The sequence below is a fragment of the Hippocampus zosterae genome, chromosome 14 (genome assembly GCF_025434085.1).
Source record: "Hippocampus zosterae strain Florida chromosome 14, ASM2543408v3, whole genome shotgun sequence".
NCBI classification, from domain to species: domain Eukaryota; kingdom Metazoa; phylum Chordata; class Actinopteri; order Syngnathiformes; family Syngnathidae; genus Hippocampus; species Hippocampus zosterae.
In genome coordinates this window covers 7,986,721-7,998,848 of record NC_067464.1, presented here as the reverse complement: position 1 = coordinate 7,998,848, position 12,128 = coordinate 7,986,721, and positions in this window count along the sequence as shown.

The window sequence follows — 12,128 nt, the reverse complement described above, 5'->3', positions numbered from 1 at the left end:
AAGTGCTATCATTTATTGATTGCGGCAAGAGGAAAAAAAAAAAGACAATGTAAAGCTCACATATCTGCATAGCCGTAATGTTAAATATTCATGGGAAAAGATTTAACATATGGATGAACATTCATATTTAATGTAGGCCGTCCCATATGGCAAGTGGAAAAAAAAAACACATTTCTTTGTCTTTTTGCCCTTTCACTCGCCCGTAGGCAACTGCTGGCTGTTTGAGTCCTACTGAGAAGAAACTCAACATAATCAGTGAAGAAGCTGAGCGAGTGTTTCTGGGTCAGTCTTTCCCGGGAAGTTCATACGAAGACAGATTGATTGATTTCTAAGGCCAAACAAATGTGCTGTGAAGTTTTGGCTCGACTCCCACCTCGAGCCTCTGAAGCAGCTCTACCTTTGCTGCTGTAAAGGAGGAGGTCATCTTTGTTTATTTCCAACTAAATCTTAGTCTGTGTGTGTGTGTGTGGGGGGGGGGGGGGTCAGTCTTAATTTTGTTTGCTCACGCAGCTTTCCGTTTCAGGGTTCATTGACAGTTTTTTGTGAATGTTTCTGGAGATCCAAGTCAACTGAATACTGAAATGCTAATTGAATAGAAACACAGTAGGACTCTGATGTCTATTTGTGAAGCTCGGGTTTCAAAGCAAACATGGTGAAGTAGCATTTAACTGTTATGCTGCACGGAAATGTTTGTATTTGAATGTAAAAAGTTGCTAACGGAAGTTCAGTCAACCCCAAGTATGAATGGTTTTACATCAACATTAAAAGCATATGTTTTTTTTCCCCCCTGGTAGGCACAGATCATCAACCGACCATTTATGCTCACAATCACACCGAGGGAGAATTTAGACAGCTCCATTAACCTGCCATGCATGTTTTTGGAATGTGGGAGGAAACCGGAGTACCCGGAGAAAACCCACGCTGGCCCCGGGAGAACATGCAAACCTCACACAGGAAGGCTGGAGCCGGAATCGAACTCGGTACCTGTGCACTGTGAGGCGGACGTGCTAATCAGTCGATCACTGTGCCGCCCCTCGTCGGAAAGTCCAAAACGATTGCATTGAATATCATGAGGACGACCAAGGTCATCCTGTGAACTCATCATTGTTCAACATCAATGCCGTTCACTGTATGATAATACAGTATACATAAACATGTTCTGGCATTGATAAACAAATGAATTCCCACATATCCAGCACTTTGTTGTTAATGCTTTGATGAATAATTTGGTTCCATTTTCACACATTTCAGTAGACATTAGTTAATTATATGAATTTACAGCTGGAACGCTATCACTTGGGGGTCTCTGTGGGGATTCTTTCCCTCCAGCCATCCCCGGTTGCCTAATCTGCTCCTTTGACAAGCTAATGTGCTGACTCTGGGATTCTCCCTGGCTCAGCAGGAGGCTCCTGGCCACCTGCAACGCAGGAATGATCACGCTATTGTCCTCAACAATGGGAAGCCTTTCAGGTCATGCAGGGTGGCTGTTTAGGTTTCCCTTTGAGAAGCGAGTAGTGGTGAGGGATTGCTCTCGATCGGTACAACCCAACAACAGCAGGGGCAGTTGTCGCATCGAAGCGAATGAATAAAGGGGTTTTCAAATCTGCACCACCGGGCTGAAAAATGGTGGCGCGCGGGAAACCCTCTATTACCTCCAGAAAGGGACAGCTGTTGTGTCTCGTGTTGACTATAAACTCTGCGCCCGCAAGCAAAAATCAGACAACTGTAAACAGGACGATCATGTGGGCAAGGTTTCAGACGAATAAGCCTTCCATTGCAACAGTGCACACATGGAAAGACAGCAAAGAATGATTACTTCTCCAAGTAGGCCTCGAGTCATGTGACCTCCAGACACCAGCCGGCCAAAATTATTGAGACACATCCTGTTTGATTCAGGCTGCTCTTTGTATTTGTTTTTATCTTTTTTTTTTTTTTGGTATATATTCTTCATGGCCAAAATTATTGAGACACATCCTGTTAACCGATTCGTTGATGCAGGCTGTTCTTTTTATTTTTTTGTATCTTGTTTTTTTTTTGTGGTATATTCTTAATGCAAGTCTATTGATCAAGCTAGCTAGTTAGCTAGCTAGCTAGATAGCTAGTTATCTAGATTATCTAGCCTCTGTCCAATTGTTTTCCCACCAGTTGTCGGTATTATGGGTTTTCCTCAGGTTGCTTTGGTCGGTTTCTCAGTTCAGAATTTCATTTTTATAAACCAACTGTTGAATTTTTACATCACTGTGTCAACTGTGGAGACCAACCAAGCAATTTATCATTTCTCTGAACAATTTGCAAATGTTTTGCAACATCCATGCAAATGGGCTACATACTGTACAATTCTCTGCCGTTTCCGGGATTCTCAACCGCTTATGTCAAGTTACTCAAAATGTATGAAAATTGTTGGGTTTTTTTGCGCTTTGTTTTTTTTTTTTTTGTGCAATGCACTGCTGTCTTGTCCTTTCTGTATTACAATGAGACAGTTTGGCAATCAACCTTCCCCATGTATAAAACTCTTTAGAATAATTGTCTTCAAAACCTTTTCTGGAGTTTATATCAGAACATCTCCCTACAGAGTACACTCTTATATTGCCTACATGACTAAACAGTTGGTACTGATGTTCAGTGACACAAATATTGACTTATGAGAGATGAACTGAGGATTTTGAGAAAGAAAATGCCTTTTGCAGGGGAACCATTGATGTTTTACTCTTTGCACGACTTGTTTTGAGAAAAGCACTTACTGTTTGGCAAATTTTCAATTCTGATCTAAGAAATGTACCAAAAAGACTGTAAATGTCGTGCATAGTCTTACAACATGCCCTGCAACGGTCCCGCTGAATCTGCAGGGGATCATATAACTTATGAGCAATTATATACTGCGATATGTAACATCTTTCAATTTTAGCTTGACATTGCTGCATTCACCCTTTGATGACAAATGATGTCCTTGGGCGCAGTGCCAGGCTGGGATTCCTGGCAGACACCGGGCAGACAGACAAATCAAACTGCTGGCAGCTCTTCAGACAAATTACAGACAGTCGGCAACACAATGCTGCAGCACAAAGAGAATGACGTCATTCTGTCTGCTGCCTGGCAGCAAGTGGCACTTCCATGAAAATATTACACCAATCAAAGGAACAGTCTGAAAGAGGACCCTTTTTTTTCTGAAGCGACGCCTAACCACAGAATGCTGCCGTGAATAAAGGAAGTAAAGAAGTCTTGCGTCACACGCATCAGATCATCCCAGTCAAAGTATCCTGAACAAATTCTGTCTGCTGCACATACGAAACCCTACCCAGGTGACAAAATCAGCACTTGCAACATAAGTGGATCTGGAAATGTCTCCAGCAGTGAGATCATGCCTATTTTCTTTTTTTTTAATTCAGTCTCCCTACTGACCAAGTGGATTTACTGGAGATGCAGCGCAGTGGACGTGGACAGCAGTTGGTGACAAAATCAACATTTGTGGTGAAGTGTGGGAGGATGGAATGGATGTGACCCAACCTGCTTTTGGCACCTTCAATCCCAAAGCTGAAGTCAACATTTTCATGTACATGTGAAGCACTGTTCACATCATGACCTCTGTCATTATCTAAATAAAAGGTCATAAGCGACCCACAAGGTGTCCCGGCCTCCCCCCGATGAACCGTCATCACCCAGCCATCACCTGCGCGTCCACATTCCTCTCCTTTTATTCCCAATGTCTTCACGCTCTGGTGCTAATTCACACCTCTATTGTGAAGGGGGTCCAAAGTTTGTGATCTTCAGTCCTGCCGGCCCCCTCCCGAGCCCTTCACACCTCAGTGTGGTGCTCCCACCAACGTGGAGTTGCACTCGGTGATCACTAAAACCTCACCTCCGCCCAATTCAATAGAAAAAAAATATCCAATAAAAACATGATGCACTCTAAAGCCATTTTCCAGTCATGTGTACGAAAACAAAAATCATTTTCCCCCCTTTTTAAAAGTTAAAAATAAACCTGCATTTTAGGTGTTATGGTTGCTTCTTGACATATAGTTTTAGTTTGATTACATTGCTGTTAAAAAATAAAATAAAATAAAATAAAATAAAATAAAATAAAATAAAATAAAATAAAATAAAATAAAATAAAATAAAATAAAATAAAAAGCCTCCGTTGCATTTCCCCACCACAATAAAACCAAAACCAGACTTACGGTGAAATGAATATCTTTCTGACAGTATCCTCATTAAAACAAAATAATTGTGCATCTGGGATGTGACAAACGGCGTGGCCACTGATCTTCATTCACTTTCCACTTACCAAGGTGACCCTGAGCGTAACGCTAGACTGATGTGGAAGAAACTCCTGTCGACCGTTAAGACCTTTCCCGTCAGACGGCGACAGTGTTCATCCCTCCACGTTCCTGTTTGTTGTTGCGCTGGAGGTTTCGAGGGGGCGTGGCAAAGGTTGGTGTAGGGTGCCACCTGTGTAAAAGAGAAGCCATTAAAATTCATGTGAGAAATCCGACCACATGTTTTTCTTCTTTGTTTCTTTCTTTGCTGTTCGGTTTGAACACAGCGAAAGCAAACTGACCACATGTACATGAAATAACATTAAGAATATAATTTGCTCTGTACCATCACTGATTCGTGTTTCGAAACATATTTACTTATTTAGCAATATGAGAGTGGAATATTATTGGAAAGAACTCCCCTTATGATTAAAAATGAATCAAATAGTATTTTATTATTAAACACACATCCATCCATTTTCCGATCCGCTTTATTCTCACAAGGGTCACGGGGGGTGCTGGAGCCTATCCTAGCTGTCTTCGGGCAGTATATTATTAAACAAAATGTACTAAATTAATTAGCGTCAACAACAACTCGCCATTAGTATTGTTGAAAAAGCAGAACCATTAAGGCCGTGATAATAAGCTTGACTTTCGGAGTGTGTGGTCGTCATATTGTACATATTGATAAGAATGTTGTTACTCACAAGTGTGCAATTCAACAAGTGCAATATTACCATCATGCTTTGCACTGGAACATACAATGTCACCGTATTGTCTTTCATTTTATACATCATAATTTTTATGTATTATTTTTAATCAAATTGCTGCTGCTACTACTCCTGACACATCATTTCATGATTTTCATTTGCACATTTGTTGGTATCTACGGCACCTCTTTTTGGTATCACACCAAATGAGTAGCATTCCAATTTCATTGTGCACTACTACGGCATTCTGTTCTGTACTTATTCGAGAAAAAGCACCACTTAGTGATACTTTTGTCCTTCCTTGCCCCACACTTGCTGGGTGGCTCAGAAATAGCAGTGTGATGTGAGGGGCAGCTGTGATTGTGCATAATAAACAGGCTTAAACATGCAGGGACAGTATAAAACAGGTGCGCATCACACAAACACATTCATATGCCCGCATAACCACAGATATGCAACGGTCCAGCGCAAGGCCGAGCACGCTCTTCTTCCTCACGCCCTTCATCTGAGACCCATACGGCTCCTAAACACAGACTACCGGTAATTCCCTCAGCAGCAGAGATACAACAATGAAACTTTGCGCCTCTGTCATAATTACAGAGTGTGTTGTGTCAAGGATGAGGTCACCAAGCAAAAGCGTTGTTGCTTTGTCTCACTGTCACTTTCTTAATTGGAAAGACAAACCGGGTCATATCTCTCCTCACGGAAGATCTTAATCTCTTCAACCGGATTGGTGTGGACAATGTTTCATACTCCATGCATATAAATATTGACATGTGGCTCGATGTATGCGAGATGACGCAGTCACAGTTATAAATGGTGGCTGATCCAGTGGCCTCAGCGATGACAAGTTCATAGACAGGGCAAAACAACCAGCTGTGTGCTCCATGCGGCTTGTGGCGGCTTTGGTACATTGTGCGTGACCATTGCCTTCCACATCACGACCAGTTGTCAACCTTGTAGCCGGGCCGCCAACTGGTATGATGAAATCTGCGCAGCTGTTGAGCTGCATAGCACAGACCGCAATCGAAATCATCAGGGAACGACCTAAAACTGATGCCAAAGCGTGGCGCTGTGGCGAGCGAGTGGGAAAAACAGAGCGGCGGCACGAGGGCGAGAGGGGTCCATTAAGGGCCATCAAATATTCATCTGCCATACGGCACCGAGGCTTGGCTCTCTCCCCGCTGCGGCATTAATAAAGAAAATCCACCAAGAAAAGTGATGCTGAAAACAATAACAAAGTGAGGATGCCTGCAGTGAAGCGCCAAGACGCAGCTTTAATGAGAGTTCACCTCCACGCAGCAATGCTGATTTATTCATTTGTGAAAGCTGGCAAGGCTACAATCGAAACACAACACCAAAGCAATGCATGCGTTAGTTCTTTCAGACAATCAAAAATGCAACAAAATAGAATTAAAGCAACAGTATGAAATAACATCTCTGCCTTCAGAATATCACTCATGAGCGGTGCCAAAATTGAAATGTTCATGTTGATGTTGAGATTGGTTGGTTAAAGAAACTGTCCACAATGGTAACAATTTGAGTTGCAGCAGCCAGCACCGTTGTTTTGGAAGGCGCCGGCCAGATTTTATTGTCATAAGAACGGTTGAAATCAAATTGCACAAAAAATAAATTTAAAAAATCTAAGAACGACATACATGTTCTAGAAGTAGTACAGCCAAAAGAAACATTCTAAAGTGAAGAAAACAAACTACTGGGAATAAATTGAACTTCATTGAAAAGATAATAAGGGCGGCCCGGTAGTCCAGTGGTTAGCACGTCGGCTTCACAGTGCAGAGGTACCGGGTTCGATTCCAGCTCCCGGCCTCCCTGTGTGGAGTTTGCATGTTCTCCCCGGGCCTGCGTGGGTTTTCTCCGGGTGCTCCGGTTTCCTCCCACATTCCAAAAATATGCATGGCAGGCTGATTGAACACTCTGAATTGTCCCTAGGTGTGAGTGTGAGCGTGGATGGTTGTTTGTCTATGTGTGCCCTGCGATTGGCTGGCAACCAATTCAGGGTGTCCCCCGCCTACTGCCCGGAGACAGCTGGGATAGGCTCCAGCAACCCCCCGCGACCCTAGTGAGGATCAAGCGGTACAGAAGATGAATGAATGAATGAATGAAAAGATAATATCATTTTTTTTGTTAATGTAAGTCACTCCCTGTGATAGTGATGAGGCCAGCACAGGCCTTCCTGGCCCTGACAGCTCACCACTGATAGGAGCCAAAATACTCTTGCACTCTACTCATCATTGCTACGTGGGCTACATACTTGCTGTATAGCCAGATGAGCACGAATGCAAATAAGAATGACAATCGCTGACTGACCACGTCATTCAATACTTTGAGTTAACCCTGCACTGTCAATAAAAACGGCATTATTGAAGCCAACCACATTGAGAACCACTGCGATTGAGTCTTAAACATGTTTAGTGTTGCTGTTGCTGCAGCGCTAATTGCCTCAGCAGGCTAGCAGGCCGACTGTAATGAAATTAGCTACCTGTTAACAGACAAGCACAACTTGGTTCTCCAAAGGCGCAATCATCCATCAATATATGCTCACTTGCACTCTGCTTGTCACTGCTATTTGTTTCAGTCGCTCATGTTTTGAGGCCACATTTGTCTTCATGAGTGTTGTTCAGATAACATTTCAACGTTTGCAGTAAAATCTGATCCTTCCAGGCTGTGGAAGCCTTATTTCAATCCATAACTTAAATATGATGAAAAGAAATAAGAAATACAAGTATTATTATTATTATTACAAATATTTTTTACAAAGCATATGACACACTAAATTCTTTGCTAAATTTTCATGATCATCATAATCATGATCATTATCATCCAGCCGGAACAAGTACGTGTGTCCAGCCGTTTTTTTAATCTACTTGCTTTTGTCGGACATGCTACGATTATATCTTAGTCCTCTAGATGCTAAGCATTAGCATGTTGTTTTATCCACACTCAGTCATATGCTTTATTTTGATTTCTAAATCATTCATTTTTGCAAAGTTTATTGTTGATGGTGAAATTATACAAGTATTTCCAGAAGTGAAATAATCTGCATTTTGATGGTTGAGTGAAAATAAATAATCTGGGATGTCCCCTATGTAAACAAGCATCAAAGGCAAGTTCGTTTCATGAGTCCTTCACTCATAGTCGAACCATTGCCTATTAGAACTTATTCTACATAAGTTAATTTTCATCAAAGTAGTTTAGCATTACCATTTTATGATTATAATTACTTGTCTTCCATTAACAGAACATCTGCCTCATAACTAACTGCAACCTCTCCCTTCGAGCGTGTTTTTTTGACAGCAGACATGTTCTGTTTGGGCGTTACACTGTCTCCATCTTCTGGTCAGTCGAAGAAATATTGTCGTTGTTAACTTCCGTATTCCAAAACAAATATAGGGACCATTTCTTTTTCTTGTCTCGTGCTATATTCCAGAAGGCCTTAAACTGTTTTTTGTCACGCACCAGTTGAGACAAGTACGTGCTGCAAATCTTCACATTGGTTTTAAACTGCCAGTTTTGAAGCACTGATACTGACAACAAAGATAATTATAGAGTAATTAAAAATTGACATGGATTTTTGTCATTATTAATACGCCCCATTATGTAAACATAACACTTAAGTCATGATCAAACATACGGCGTTAGCATCATTTCCGCTTGCAAATGTGACTGATCAAAATATTCCTTACTTCTCCCCGAAACCAAACAACAAAATCAGGCTATATTTTCATATTGGTGTTCCCATTTTAAAATGAATATGAAATAATCGTTTTATTAACTCTTTCCAAACGTAATACTGTACCAAATTCGTAACCTATGTGTGACAAATAATAATAATAATAATAATACATTTTATTTATAAGTGCCTTTCAAGACACCCAAGGACACTTTACAATAACAAAAAAACCCACAAAAATATAATTGATTGAAACGAAACGAAACCTGTACAACGCTTTACACACAATCACGTGGAGAGACTGTCCTCTATTGGTTAAAACTACAACAAGATAAATTAAGGTGACCAGAAGAAATTTTGAAATGTCCGAAGTGAATAATCTCATAATCCATTGCATGTATGAAATGATATCCAAACAGCATGAAAATGTGACATGAAAATACAAAAAATAAATAAAATAAAATAACGGACACGGTCAGAGACATTTTAATTGATTAACGACATATTCATTTGAACAGATTTTTGTCGAAATGCCATTCCAAGTTACTGATTGTGACTTCAATGAATAAATAATTTCACGAGATATTACGCCACAAGAGGGCGACATTTAATTACACACGATGAAGAACCAGATGTTGGACAACAGGAATCGCCCTCCTCATTCATCTTTACATTAAATGGAATTTCCTTTCCTTGACTAAAGACTGCTATCGGTGGAAATGAGTAATTCAGATGGTTTCATTAAAGGAAACATTCAACTGAGGCCCAAGAGAACTTCGTGCAAGTTATTTATGTTGATGACTCAGTTTCCGACATAAATCTTACCTTACTCATTGAAAAACATGCAAAAAAATTGTCGTGACTCAGTGAGAGCTGACATTTTATTTCTTCTATTGAAGTTACAGACACGGATAGGATTGCAATGAATATTTTTAACATGGAAATACCGGTTTTGCCGCGTGTCATAGGGACATTGTTGCACGGAAAAAACATTGACAAGAAATCTTGACCACTTTCTGTAGGATGTTAAAGAGTTAAGCACAGTACAGGGGGGCTGACAATCAGGCCAGATTTGAAAATTCATCCTCAATCCCTTTTTGAAACATAAAAATAGCCAAATAGGAAGCAACCGGAACAAATGAATGAGTAATTACCGGTAGTTGTTTCGGGTGCTAGCATTAAGTGTCTCCCAAGTCAATTCATGACAAAAATAGGAAGTGCAGGCAACTGCAATGTACACTAGTCATACATACCCTAACATTTAGCCCAGGGGTCAACCAACATGGTGCCCGCGGGCACCAGGAAACCCCCAGGGACCACATTAGTAGCCCACGGGCCTGTTCTAAAAATACCACAACAGTGATGGTAGTTGCATAAAACCTCAAGATACAGCACCAAACAAAATTATGATAAAAATTAGTGCTCTAGTTTATTTCACGCCCAAATTACGGCTGCTGCACCCATTTCATGATGTACTCAATGCGTTTGCTGTGTGCGCCGCCCACGAAACAGTAACTTGACAATCTTTATACAGCATTGACGTACTATTCATCCATGCACATGGTCACGTGTGTAACAAGTAAGACCATGCGCATGGATGAATGATTATTTTTGTATACAACAAAATGCGTCTGACATATCGTGATTGACAACGAAACTAAAGTTGATGTATTGATGCTAATATGATGCAATTATGAAGATGGGGGGTATGATTTACTTACAGGTCTGGCCTCTCCAGCAGATTTGATTTTAAGGTTTAATCTTCCAATACACTTTTACTGGCCACTTTTTAAAATCTTACACACAATTAATACTCCATGTATTTAAAACTGCAATTAAAAAAAACTAATTAAAAAAATAAAAATTAAACCTTTTTGAGCTAATGAAAAGTAGCAAACTCACTCTAATACCTCATTAAAACTAACTACATCAAAATAAAAAATAAAAAAAAGAAGTAAAAATGACCTTTAATGAAAAACCCCAAACTATTAGAACCATCGTACCTACAGATAAGGAAGGAAACAGAGCAAAATGACAATGATGTGGATATTTACTTAAAGTGATCGATAGAATACTCTTTCCTTTTTTTGGTGGCATTTAAAATTCCCCACCCGAGCTTGAATCCTCTAGCGATATGACTTTGATACTATTGTGAATGAAGCTGTTTGCTGAGGAATTCTGCTCTCGCGTGGACAGACATCAGACTGTGACACGCAAAGTGTTTATTTATCTATGACTGATTAATCTTCTCAATGAGCGGTTTTTGCCAGCCCAAAAAAGGGGCAGAATTGCTGCACAGCAGGCTTCTATGGTACAGTACCCGCGAGTGTACTTAAGCATGTGTGCGTGTATGCGTGTGTGAGTGTAATTCCAAATCCTCGCTGTTGAAATGAGCAAATTGATAGATGTAAAAAAAAACAAAAAGAGGGGGGGAAAAAAGAACTACATCCTTGAATGGCCCTGTGGGGATTTCTTCACAAAGCCACAACCATTTTTTATGTGCCAATCTGATTAGTACACTTAAAAGTCCGTAAAGATCCTCACGCGAGACATAAATGATTTAACGTGTCGTTTTATAACTTCTCTGAAACGCAGTTAAAAATCTTTGAGGCGGGGGTGAAAAAAAAAAGGTCCGGCAGACTTTTTGGGAGGGATGAGTAAAAAAGGAAGCTCTTGCGTCATCGAGACCTCCCCCGGGAACATTTCAACAATGGTGTCAATCCAAATCATCTCATAATGAGGCGAATGAAGAGCGTTCAACTTTCACGCCATCTCATAAAAGTGACAAATCAGGCTGATTGATTCAAACGCCAAACGTGCGTCGTTGTGCTTCCTTCAGTGGAGGGGAAGGGAGAAAACACTTTGAATTGTTCTCAGCCTGAAAGCAGATGGAGCGGCGGCTTGGGCCCGCACCAAGCGTGCATCTCGCAATGTTTTCGAACACGCCGTCAAAACCTTTCATCGTGTCCTTGAATCGCGTGCCGTGGAACCGACCTCGGTAAACGATTCTCCATCGTCTGCTCCTTTCGGGTTTGTTTGCTTAGTTTTAGTGGCACAGGATTAAGAATGATCAGTGTGTCTGATCACAGCCAACGTGTGAATGGCTTCACTTTTATGAGCGGCGTATTTCAGGTGCAGGAAAAAGAGACGCTGGCTTTGAATGTGTTTTATGAATCGCAGGCTGGAAGGAGTCCTGCCCTATAAAATCCAGAGTGCTGATGTCAAGTGACCTATAAAGCCTTGAGGTCTCGTTCCTGGAACTTCGCATGTCTACACTAAATATGATTAGTCAAATAGAAATATGTTGCAACCCCAAACAGAAATGTTTACCAACATTTGGAGGGGGAACACTTTAATATGGTTACTATGGTAGCACTTCAACATTCAACGGACACCACAGAACAAATTTCAAGTGCGATGAATGCTACGAGCAACACAAAAACGAGGGATAAGGTAGGCAACTGTCATCATCCT